Source organism: Equus przewalskii, chromosome 5 (genome assembly GCF_037783145.1).
Source record: "Equus przewalskii isolate Varuska chromosome 5, EquPr2, whole genome shotgun sequence".
NCBI lineage: Eukaryota > Metazoa > Chordata > Mammalia > Perissodactyla > Equidae > Equus > Equus przewalskii.
Genome location: NC_091835.1, coordinates 41,639,596 through 41,652,308, shown reverse-complemented (window position 1 = coordinate 41,652,308; position 12,713 = coordinate 41,639,596). Strand labels below are relative to the sequence as shown.

The 12,713-nt window shown below is 45.4% G+C and overlaps 1 protein-coding gene across 1 annotated transcript in view; it reads right to left on the bottom strand.

Moving 5' to 3' along the window:
• DDX47 (DEAD-box helicase 47) overlaps positions 1-10,249 on the bottom strand; it is a 77,489-nt gene extending 67,240 nt beyond the window's left edge. Inside the window, exon 1 of the mRNA XM_070619141.1 lies at positions 10,073-10,249. The gene's annotated coding sequence lies outside the window, so the exon portion shown is untranslated. The remainder of the gene's footprint in view (positions 1-10,072) is intronic.
• Between the last annotated feature and the right edge of the window lie 2,464 nt (positions 10,250-12,713).

Here is a 12,713-nt window from a genome sequence, read left to right as displayed (position 1 = left end):
GATTTCCTGCAGTCATTCCAAAGTTTAGCTTTGTTTTTAATGAAACTGTTATTAAAGATTTGGGGGTATCATTTTTCCATAAATGGCAAGATATTGCTAGCCAAAAATATTTAATCACTATATGGTCTTCCAATCTGGCAGAAAGTGAAAGAGAATGACTTGGGATCAAGTGTCAAACTGAGCCAGTTGGCCTTGTTCTCATCGAGATTATTTACAAGAATAACAGGACAGCCTCTAAAGCCAGGCTGAGAGTCAGCAAGACCTCAATTTGAGCCCTTGTTCAGCTGCTTTATATGACCTGGAGCAAGGGTTCCAAGGCTCAGTTTCCTCATCAATGCAGCTACTTCTCAGAATTTGCATCAGGATTAAAAGAAATCACGTAGATAAGTGGCTCTGCACACACTGAGGGCTCCATAAATGTTGGCTATTGTAATTATTTATTTAACTGCAGAAAGAGAACATCTGCTTATCAGACTACTGGGGTTTCTTCCTGTGTGCAGACGGTAGCAAAACGCAACCCAGGCACTTCAGGGAGGAATAAATCAAAAGCTAGTATTTGGAATCATTTTTTTTATATTTCTTCCCACTATAAACCGGGAACAATTATACGTAACTATTAAAATTGAGTTGGTAGATAAAGTATGGAATTTTGCAACAGATACTCCAGGTTACAACCTAATATTCAGTGGCTTGCATTCTAGTGTATTTTTTCCAACTGAGGGGAAAGAATGGGGAGTCAAAACAAATGAGCAATAATTTTCAAGTTCTACTGGGCACAACCACCCTTCCATGTGTGGCAGGAGAAAGGCTGAAGGCCACTGCCTTAAGTGACCTTGAAATTTGTAGTTCCACCAAGGTTTCTAATGACCTGCTCGAGCCAGGATTGGCAGGAACTTTAGAAGAGCCAGCCCATATTTAAGAAGACAGATTGTGATACTAAGTTAACATTTCTGGCTCAGAGGAAAGCTATGCTACATTATAGCTGTATTATCATATTTTTATAACCCATGTAAACAATAATTAAATGACTTCTAATCTAAAAGGTGTGAAATTACCTGCCCAACCGAAACCAGCAAACAGCCATTGATGATTAAGTATCTAGGTACTAAAGTTTTTTCCTTTTTGCTATTACTGATTATAGCTTTTAGCTGTTTAACGCACCCATGGTTAACTGTGCTGCTTAGGCAATATGCTATCTGACTCCCACTAGGCTCCTATAGATAACGTCTCCCTGGAGCCTGGGTCACCATGGTAATGGGTGTGTGAGCTGTTTTTCAGGAATTAGAACTCCTTGTCCACTTCAGGCCAGTTGAGACCACCAACTCATCAACCAGGCCCACGCAGATGTCCAATAGGTGACCTTTTGACGTCAAGAGGCTAAAAACTCCACCCTCAGATCATGCTAACGCCACCATTTTGTGGACATGGGTCCTATGAAGAGGCGTGGAGTTTGACTACGCTTGCACAGATCATCAATTCCCTCACCTCCAATCACCTCTAATCACCTCTCTCCACATTTCAGACCACCTTGCCCCCTACCCCATAAATATCCCTGAGTCCCTATTTTTGGGGAAGCGAATGTGAGGCTCACGCTCTCGCTTCCTCACGTGGCTTGTGAGTAAACCCTCTCTCTGCTGCAATCTCCTCATCTCTGTGTTTGGCTTTCTGGGCAGCAGGCAAAAACGAACCTGGTTCGGTAATGCAACCTCAAGATGAAAAGTTCTCTATGAAGAGACAGCTATTACTCAGCGTGAGTCCATGTAGCTTAGAGTAAGTTAATAGAAGAGATTTTCCCCCTTTTTGAAACGTTTAGCCTATGAAATTATCTTTACCCTGCAAGTTACTCCAAGATATATTTTTAAAATATTATTTACAGTTGCTATCCAGTAAAGGATACATTTCAAATGTATCTTGATTAGATAATCACAAGTAACAAAAGCTCCTTTTCTTGAAAATGTCTGCAGGAGTTCAGAAAACATAATAACTTCACTTTACTGTAACACTGATACTCTTTTCCTGTTCCAGCTTTTGCCTGCTTCTTTTTAAGACACAAAGAGTACCCATCTTCTCAATCTCCTAGCTTTCAGGCCACTTGACAATAGCAGAATGCAAATGACTCAGTAACTACATATTTAAATAGCCACTGTGTAATAGGAGTTTAGCAGAGGTGTCCTAGGAAAAAAAAAAAACAAAATCAATGACCCCCTGTGCAAGATGTGTATTGTCCTCATTCAGTCTTCCCCCAGTATCTGTCCCCACCTGCCAAGCCAACTTTATCTCTTTGTACGCCCCGGAACAGCCCCCTTCTCGAATCTGTCTCTTGCATAGCTACCAATCAGAATCAGTCACTTGCTCAGAAATCTCAAGGACTTCTATATCAGTTAAGATTTGCATTTGGCAGCTAGTAACAGAGCCCAGAAATAATAGGGGCTTCAATAAGAAAAAAGGTGATTTTTCTTTTCTTTAAAGGAATTCTGGAGATAAGCAATGCAGAGCTGGTGTGGCATCGCCTATAGTTCCTGTATCTTTCCGCTCCACAATGCACCTTCTATCCCCAGGAACAAAGGACACTGCCTCCTCAGGCTGCATCCATCTTACCCACCTTCTAGAGAGCCAGAAGGGGACAGACAGGCAGATGTCTAACTTCTTTTCAAATGCCTTCAGAGACCAACACAGTCCAGAATACTCCATGAGCACTCTTTAAATAACTGCCAGATCCATGAATGAATGATTTCTGCAGCAGTGCTGAAGAAGGACAATTTATCACTTACAAAACGGTAGTAAATTTTAACAGTATACCCAGGGCACCATATCAGAAACTACAGGCTATCATTTGAAACTCCTAAAAGGATACCCTCCTTCAAAATATCCATATAAGGCCTGCCACAGTGCCTGAAACTCCCAGAGTTAGAGATTTATTCTGTTGAGTTAAGAGACTGTATTTCCAATAAAAGGCACTGTAGTATGCTGAAGGAGAGGGGAGAGTTCAAATATGTCTTAGGCAACTTATGACATATACAAAGATTAAGGCATACACAAAACATACTCTACACTATCAAACAGCATAGAAATGTCAAGACCAATAGACATTTCATAGAAGTATAAAAGTCTATAAACATCTTTTGGTAAATTTGTGAGTCAAGTGATTTGTTAATGCCCTGACAAGGCCCGAACAGAATAAACACGTTTCGGAGAGGGAGGAAAAGCTGCCCGGGGCTGCTCAGAGGAGCTGCCTGGTGGCTGTACTAACGGGTTGCCTATGTGCAGCACAAAGGAGTAGAGGCCTTAGAAAAGGGGGTGACAACCCGAGAAGAGGAGCAGAAAGTACAAGCAAAAACCATCTCTTGCCAAGCACAGACCAAGGACACTGTGGGTGTCACACAGGAAGTGCCGCATCAAGAATCTGGGAACTTGGGGTTCCAGTCCTGCCTCGGTCACCCTCTTGGTGGGTAACTGACAACTCTCTGGGTTTTCTTAAAGGAGAGGTTAACGATTTAAGGTCCCTTAACAGCATTAAAATAATCCTCACTTGATACTAACAGCTCGTGCTTTAGCCAATCCTGAAAAAGTCGTTGAAAGTATGAGAAGGAATATTTATGGGGTAAGAGTGGTTAGACACAGGAAGACAGGAAATGGGAGCCACTGTGTGGAAACAGGGTACCCAAGCAAAGAGGCCTCTCTGCGGCTCTGCTCCAGAGGGCGGAGGTGTTATTTAGAAGCAAGTTTAGGACTTACTCTAGCGAACCTGGGAAAACCTCTTCTTATGTGGAGGATTGCAGCCTATTCCAGAGTAAAAATATAATAATAAAATAAAGAACACACATACAGCCATTATTTTTCTGCAAGCCTTGTTCTAAGTTCTTCACATATATTAAATTTTTTCCAGAGAAGGGTGTTCTTAAGATTGTGAAAAGAGAGGCAAAGCGAGAAACAGAATTAAGGGACATATAGTGCTTGGCCCAGGGCATGGCACTTAGTGGGCACTCATCATCGTTGTTGTTGACAAACACAGGGCCTCAAGGAGACATTCCCCTTTTTCCTCCTACAGAACCAACCTCTACATTCTCCAGCATCCAGTCTCCCTTTCGCCAAGTCTCACTCCACTCCCGGGTGCCCATGTTCCCACGGCCGAACAAATCCACCAGAAGACATCAGTAGGATCCACAGCTCTTTCCAGGTATATCACCCCAAGCCCGGCCCCGGTCCTGCACATTCAGTTGAGGAGACGCGGGAGATAAGCGCTAACTTCCCTCCAGCTCACTTTCCATCAGCAGTACTCGATTTTGCGTGAAGATTTGTTTCATTTCATTCTACTGGCAGTGGGGAGGGGAGGAGGTGGAGGGCAGAAGAGAGACGGGAAACAAGAGAAGACGCAGGAGTTATTTCAGGTCTGGCTTTTGGCTGGGGCTGATATTCAGAGCTATTATTTTCCAGAAATATGAAAGACAACGCTTTTCCTAAAGACTGAGACAGAAACAACTGTGGCTGGGGCTGGGAATTCCAGGTCCCTTCGATTGGCTCCAAAAGAACCCGAGTTGACAGCTGAGGACACTCACAAAGAGGGAGCAGTCAATTTGTTAACACCTGTGACAGCTCAGGGGACAGCTTCTAGTGGGTCACAGACCAACTCCAGGTCATTCTGCCAGTTCAGCCAGCAGAGGGCTCTCTTTCACTAATCTTCAATTCAAAAAAAAAAACCCAAACAACAAAAATCCCTATGGGTTGTCCCTTTTTATTATCTCTCTTTTAAAATCTCTTTCTAAAACCAAATAAAAAATGAATCATTTGGCCAAAGTATTTCTGAACATTGAATCCTGTTGCTCAGTAAAAATGAAAGACTAAAATGCTGAGCTATTGGGTGAAAATGATTCAGTATTCACCCCTGAGCTGTTGACCTGCTTAGAAGATTCACACCAACCGTACTGGCAAAGGACAAAACATGAGCCAGCCTCTAAAACAACACAAGCAATCGGCTCATCATGACAATGAAAAGAGAATGCAAGCTGAACCAGTCCACGGGGAGCAGAAGCGGGGCGACCCGATTGCTCAGCTCACTGACTCAGCAGACGGACCCCAGGCCGCCGGACTTGCTCGGGTCCTCCTTGAAAACCTGAACTATATCAGTTGTGACCAGTATCCACTTTGATGGTCCAAGGACCCCACATTCCCCTCACTCACTGAAGCCAGAGTTTTAAGCAGCAAAGAAACAGAAAAGTGCAAAGCTGAACTTTCCTGCCCACATCCTGTGGGAGTGATCCCAACAGGAGACTAAGTGGTTGGACTAGAATTAGATCAGATGAAGAAATAAGCAAGTTTAATTGATGCTGCTCGAGTCACTCCCTTCGATTATCCAATGGCTTCCCACTGCTCTTGAAGACCCAAATTCCTAACATGGCTTAAAAAGCCCATCGCCATCGGGACTTTCCCACCACCCAGTCACGGCACTCATTGCTGCTGTCCTTGTTCACTACATCCCAACCATAAGCACCTTTTACTTCCTCGAAGTCCATCCCTGACTTGGGGCCTTGGACGCTGCTCTGCTGGGATCACTCTTCTTCCCCTCCTCCTCTCGACTCTGGGTCTCAGTTGAAGCCCATTTCCTTAAGCGGGACTTCCTAGCCTCCACCACGAGGTGAGACCCCCTGTTTCAAACTCATAGCATCCTACAGGGCAGCCACTACAACACAGGGGACTTTCAGCAAACTGCAGAAGGCCCCGCATCGGGGGATGGACTTTTAAAGGCTTGTTTCTTTTCGGTGAACACAGGCTGGCCTGGGGAAAGAGTCTGGATTTCAGCCCCTGCTTGCTCCCTCAGCTGGACACCTTCGTACAGGGCCCAAACTGCTGGAGTATAAAGCAGAAGCTCTGAGGTCCCTTTACAGCACTTCTCCTTCAGAACACTCACCTAAATGCCACTTAATAATTACAGTTGTGATCCTTGTCTGTCTCCTCCAACAGCCTGAGGCTTCCTGGGGGCAGTGCCCCGTTTGTCATGTTGAAGACACAGAGCCTGGCCCTTAAGAGGGACACCACAAGTGAGCATGCAACAGTGAAGCACTGTTTGGCACCACTAAGCAACCATTAAGTTATATATTCAAATGCTTTTCTCTAGTAGGATAATAAATGTTCACTGTTTAGCCTACACTATTGTGCTATCATCTTCTTTGACTCCTGCGACTATGTGGTCCGTGGCCAAAAATCAGGAATCTAGCTTCCCTGGAAAATAACCTGACCCAAGGTATGGACTGCGTGATCTTGACTAGGAAACAGGAATCACAGAATTGCAAGCCAGGAGGAACCTATAAATCATCTCGTTTAACTGCCCCACTTCACAGGAAATCAGGGATTAGAATAATTTCATCTGTAAAATGAAGACTGGATGCAGTGACCTGCCGTACCTGGATTCTGAGATTCTAAGATTTGTCCCAGGTCACTCTCATGAAGAATGACAGCTCAAGACTGGCTGCTAACTTGAAATTTAAAACGATCTCCCCAGCACCATGTCCTAAGTAACTGAACTACGGCAGGGAGTTGATCTGTGGAATTCCTGGCAGAATCCCGGGGTGTGCCAAATGCCAAAAATGAAGGAATGTGAGGTTGGGGATGATGTTACTAGCAGGATCCCATGTGGCAAAAAGATGGAATAGGCTCAATTTTCCACGGTTTGTTAAGATATCCCTGAGTTAATGGGAATGATATTTATACCTCGTTTATGTGCCCTGGAAGCAAAACCATATACCCAAATGCACACACATACTCCTCATAATTCATAAATGGATTTAATGCTATCCGAAACTAAATAGACGGAAAATGGAGGGGAAATGAATTATAGAAATGCCTTGTTCTCTGATAATGTCTAAGAGACTATGTGAGACACGAAGAGAAACTGATTCTGCATTCAAGAATTTTAAGGATAATTATTTTTCAAATTTGAAACATCTTTATGGTTTTTGTTATTAAAATCCATTATAAAAAATGCAACCATCACCACAATGTACACCTTAAATATCTTACAATTTTATATGTCAATTACACTTCAATAAGGCAAAAAGAAAAAAAAATGCAACCAATATACAAATGTAAAAAGTGAAAGTCTCTTCATAACCCCACTCTGAGAAATCAGAACTATTAATGTGAGGGGTAACCTTCCAGGCCGGTTCTATTCATGTATATGTGAATTTAAAGAATGTTCTACAAAATGGGATCATACCATAAACATTGCCCCATGCCTGCTTTAAATATTATGGACAGCTTTTCCTAAAATACATATAAAGCTACCTGGGTGCTTTAATGGCTGCAATCTGTGTCATTCTTGGATTCGAGACAAATTTGGCTCAATCAAATAACCAATCTTATTATCCTATATCTAAGGCGTTGTGTGGTTGTTTACTTTTTTGTTTCTTTTTAAAATCTAATATATAACTTTACAATGATTATTCTGGTAAATATATCTTTAGTCATACATCTGATTCTTTCCCCAAAGCAAATTTACAGAAGAGGATTTGTTAAATCAAAGAGTAAACCCACAGTCTATAAAATACAAAATACGTGTGTGTATATGTGTGTGTGTGTGTGTGTGTGTATGTGTGGAGAGAGAGATTTAACATTTTCCCCCAAGGTTAGCTATAACCTAACACCATTTAGTCCACAATATAGTCCCTCTCCACTGATCTGACATTTAATGTCTATCATATAATAAATTCTGCCTGAAGCTTTTAAAAGAGAATAGAGAGAACTTGAAGGAAAAGCCAGAATAAGGTGATAATTTTGGAGAGACTCAGATTATAGGCTGATATGCAGGCATGAAAAGCAGGAATGGACGAGATGCATCAAGAAAGGTCATAGTACTTTCTTTAAGAGGCTGGTTTAGGGGATTTCTGTGGGCAAAGTAAGGTGATGCCTCTCAGGCAAACATTAGTAGCCTGGATGAGAGGGACCTGACACTGAATTTGAAAGGCGGTCATGGTTTCCACACACGCAAACTCCTTGCTTCTCTGGTCACCAACGAAGCTGGAAAAGAAACTGCTCAGCCTTGGATGGAAAGGAGGGAAGCAAAGGTTAAACTATCAAGAAAGGAGAACGGCCGTCTTCGTATCTGAATGATGCTAACTGTGTCTCTATTCACCTAAACTTATGTATTCTGTATAGCTTATACCCCAATAGTGTCAAACTACAATTGAGCATGTTTTCATATTTTAAGAGCCTTCTGTATTTCCTTTTTCTGAAAACTGTGTTCGTATCCTTGCTTGTTTTTCTATTGGTTTGTCTGCTTTTTCTCACTGATTTGTGGAAATTCTTTATTTATTAGGGAAATTAGCCCTTCCGTATATGGGTTATAAACATTTTTCCTAATTTGCCATTGCTTACATGTGGGGGTGCGTGTTATTGATTTAGTACCACAAACAACTGATACCATGTCCTTTCTGAAATAATTAGAGATGGCCCTAAATTCAACAAATGCCTTATTTTTAAAGATTTTTTTTAAAAATGTAAAATATACAATCAAATTTACCAGTCATTTTTTGCAATGTATTAATTCTCTTTATAAATAAAAACATATTTCCCTAACCTGGGTTCAAACTTAACACTAAGTGTTAAAGATTAAACGGTAGGTGTTAGGTGTTGGCAGCATTCTTTTCAAAGGTCCCAGAGGCTGAGTTTGGGCCTGGATTTAAGTTGGGAAATTTGGATGGCAGCTGGAAGTTACCACTCACTCCCCAGTATTATTAGTCACCACTCTCAAAGGTGGGCTTCCAGTGACCACAGGTGCTGATCTAGAACAGAAAAGTCCAATAGAAATATATTTGTAAATTATATTTGTTACACGTTTGTAAATTAAAATTGTCTAGAAACCATCTTTACGAAAGTAAAAAGAAACAGATGAAATTAAATTTAACAATATATTTTATTTAACCCAATATATCAAAACTATAATCATTTCAACATGTAATCAATATAAAAATTATTAATGAGATTTTAGCATTCTTTTTCATACTAATTCTCGGAAACCTGGCATGTACTTCCCACTTACAGCACATCTCAATTTGGACCAGCCACATCACGTGCTCAACAGCCACATATGTCTTCTGGCTACCATATTGGACAGTACAACTGGAGAAAATGGTAAGGAGCAAGGAAAATTGCCTAATTTAGTAGAAATCCTGAAACTCCAAGGTTGGAAATATAGTATCTCAAGGGTCTGGAACAGACTTTAAAACTCACTAGTCCTAATATTCACTTGATACTTGAATCTTTTGTATAAGGTCCCTATCAAGGGGCCACCCAGACTACTGCTTGACCTACACTGCCAAGGACAACGAGCTCACTGCTTCCTGAGGCTATAGCCAGTCCATTTGGGGGCAGTCTTAACTCAAAAAGTCTCCAGGTTGGTTTATGGTGGTCTGAGCAACTTAGTTAGGTTGGGCTAATCTTAAGGGGTTAGTTGGGTTAGGAAGTATTGGGGAGTTAAGAACTAAAAAACAGACTGGGAGGTTGGGATAGAAACAGACGGAAGGCTGGGATGGACATCTGGGTAAAATGGTCAGGTCAGCGAAATGAGAGAAACAGACCAAAAACACTAGGTATCTACGCTAACTTCACTAATCTGGAGATAAAGTCATTTGGAGAATAATTTGAATCATAAACTTTTAAATTTTTCACAGTAGAGTAAAACCTAATTAATTGGGTTATAATTAATGAAGGATATCATTTGTATCAGACCTGTATGACAAATAACATCATCCTAAATCTTAAAGCACTTTATCAAAAGAATTTATTTTCAGACCCAGAAATCAAAGGCACTTTCAAAGTCTTATTCCCTATCTCGATTTTGTTTTAACATTTTCCTTACTCAAAAACACTGTGGAAATCAGAGACAGAAAACGTTTTTTAAAATTCAGTTTAAAAAAAACCACCAACTGCCTGAATTATGATGAATTCTGACTGGAAGGCGCTTGAAATAATACATTTTTGCTATATTTGCATTTCTTCTGTTTCTTTTTTTTTTTTTCTTGGTAGTGAGAAGGTGTTCTTTTCCGGGCCACCTTCACCCTCCCGCCTTCCCCAAGTCTACCTTTCCAGGCTGGGGAAGGTGCATCTTCGCCAGGGCTCCTGCCAGCGCCTCCCTAGTACCTCTGGCCAGCCGCCGGTGCATCGGCGCGCCCTGGACATCCATTAACGTTTATACTACATCTCGGCCCCCGCCGAAGCTTCTCCTGTTTGTTTACCGCGGCCCCACGCTCCCCCACCCGCCTGCACACTGTCAAAGGCACTTAAGGGGAAAATTTTGGAACAGAAGCCCCGCCCACCCACCTCCCTCCCGCCTCTACAAAACCAGCTAAATCACCCCACCACCGGCCACCGAAGTAGGTTTGGCCACACGATCGGGGGTACTGTATTTTTTACAAGAAAACAAGCATCCAAAAAAGAAAAAAATTCAAACTGCTCGCGCAAGCCAATGGGGAAGAAGCGGGAGGTGGGCGGAGGAAGTGCGCGGCGGGCGGGGCGGGCGCGGGGGCTGGTACCGCAGGGGATTCGTAAAAACGCGGCGGGCGCAAGGTTTGGGGCTTTTTTTTTTTTCCTCCAAAACTAGCTAAAGCGCGAGACTCCGCCTGTAGCTGCAGCCTCTCGGATCCACCTTAAATCTTCAGTGGACTCGGCGCAGGGGTCAGTGGGCGCAGCCAATGCCAATCAAGTTTACAACCACCAGCACGGGAGGGAAAAAAGAGAGGAAAAAAAATAATCTTCAAGTTCTCTAGTCCGCACACACAGTCACACGGACGCACGCACGCACACACACAAGCACACAAAAGGAAGGAGGGGGTGGGGGGACGGGCGCACGAGAGAGGGGGAAAATGTTTGCAAAATGCTCGTTGGAGGCTCAGTGCCCGTGGCCCGAGCGCTCGGGGAAGGCGCGCGGGAAGCACGGCCCGGCCCGAGCGCCATGATGGTGGCCGCGGTTCGGAGCCCATTTTCTGGAGGGGGAGCTGCAATGATGCAATCCCCCGGCCCCGGCCCGGCTGCGCGCCCTGCTCCTGCCTTTCCTTAACGTTCCTTTGGAGGCGCGTCGACGTTTCGCGCCCAGCACGCACCGATTTCTTTTTGTATTTTTCACTTTGTGATTCCTGCCTCCTGTGTGTGTCCCCACGCGAGACAGGCCGGGTCCGCGGACGGCCGCACGGGGACTGGAATTTACGTGTAAATACTACACTTTCGATTCTGCGGAGTCTGAGGCTCACCCCACCCCGCCCCATCCTACCCCCACGCGAGCCGAGATCCAGGAGGTTCCCCACCACCGCCACCGCTGCGGGGGCTTTCTGGCCTGACCCCGGGCCTTCTCCCCCGACCCCGGCTTCGCTTGCAGGATTTTTACCTTATTTTTGGGCGGGAGAGAAGGGATAGCGGGTGTAGGGTGTGGCTCAGGTGAAAGAGATGGCAAATTACAAAAAGAAATTCACACTCAGAAAAACAGATCGGAGATCCTAGACAAGATTTTGAAACACCTTTGGCAATCTACAAAAGCTTATGAAAAGCAAATGTCTAAGCTAACGATGATGAAGATGAAATGGCGAAGGCAGCGTTCCCAGGCCGCCGGGAAAGGTCGCTCGGCGCGGCCGGGGCGGTGGGCGCACTGTGGCCTGAAAGGCCGCCCGCTCCGCTCTCCTCCTGTTGATATCCACGGTCCCCCGAGTCCCCCAATCATGACCCTGGACTCACATATCCCTAGTTCTTTCCTGCCCCTGTCCCCCGCGCTGGGCAACTGGGAATGAGATGGGGCGGGGGGGCTTTGCAAAGCGGGTGTAAGGGAAGAAGCGACCCCCGCAAGCGGCCGTGGCGCTCGGCCCCTGCTGCGCGCGGCTGCGGCCGTCCTCGGCCGCCGGCGAGCCGGGAAGCCTTTCGAAATGCGCGGGGCTGCGGATCATTGGAGCCCGGGGTGGGGGTGGGAGCGGGCTGCTGCCCTGGAGGGTCCACGAATTCCGAAAGGTTCGCCCCTTCTCTCAGATCCCCTCGCCGCTCTGGAACTGGCAGGGTACTGATGTGAAGGGTCTCCTGGTGGAGAGGAATGGGGGCTTTTGCTTCTTTCTTAGCCCAGAGGAGAGATGATGAGGGAGGCAACTTTCTGAGAAACGGCCCAGCCCCGCCGCGCCGGCCGAGGCGCAGCCGCCTCCACGGCCTGCGGGCGCCCCGGGCGCGGGAACTGCGCGCAGCGACCCGGCCCGTGCGGGAGCAGCGAGCTGCAGGCGAGGAGCGAGACTTGATGGCCTTTTCGTCCTGAGGCGCCAGCCAGCCCGACCCCGTAACTGCCGCCGCGGGCGCCGGGCTGCGGGGCAGTTTGGGGAGACGACGGCGCGGTGGCCCGGGTAGCGGGGCAGGGGGCGGCTGGCGCCGGCGGCCGCATCCCCTCGGAGGGACGCCCGCGGCGGACCCGCTGTCTGGGCGGGGAGAGGACGCTCGGAATCGTGGGGACGCACTTAGAGACTTGACACAGACGTGTGAAGGACCAGCACGGGGATTTGGGGGCTGCGTTCCTGTGAACGTGCCCGGCGCGGCGAGCATCTCCTTCCTGGCCCAGCACTCCTAAAACGCAATGTCTAAAAATTCACATTAAAGATGCTTCTTTTGGAAAGGAAAATGGGGAACATGCAGCACTTAAGAGGATTTTTTTGCCCCTTGGTTAGAGACACTTTTTAGAGTACCCTTGTTGGTTCAGAGAA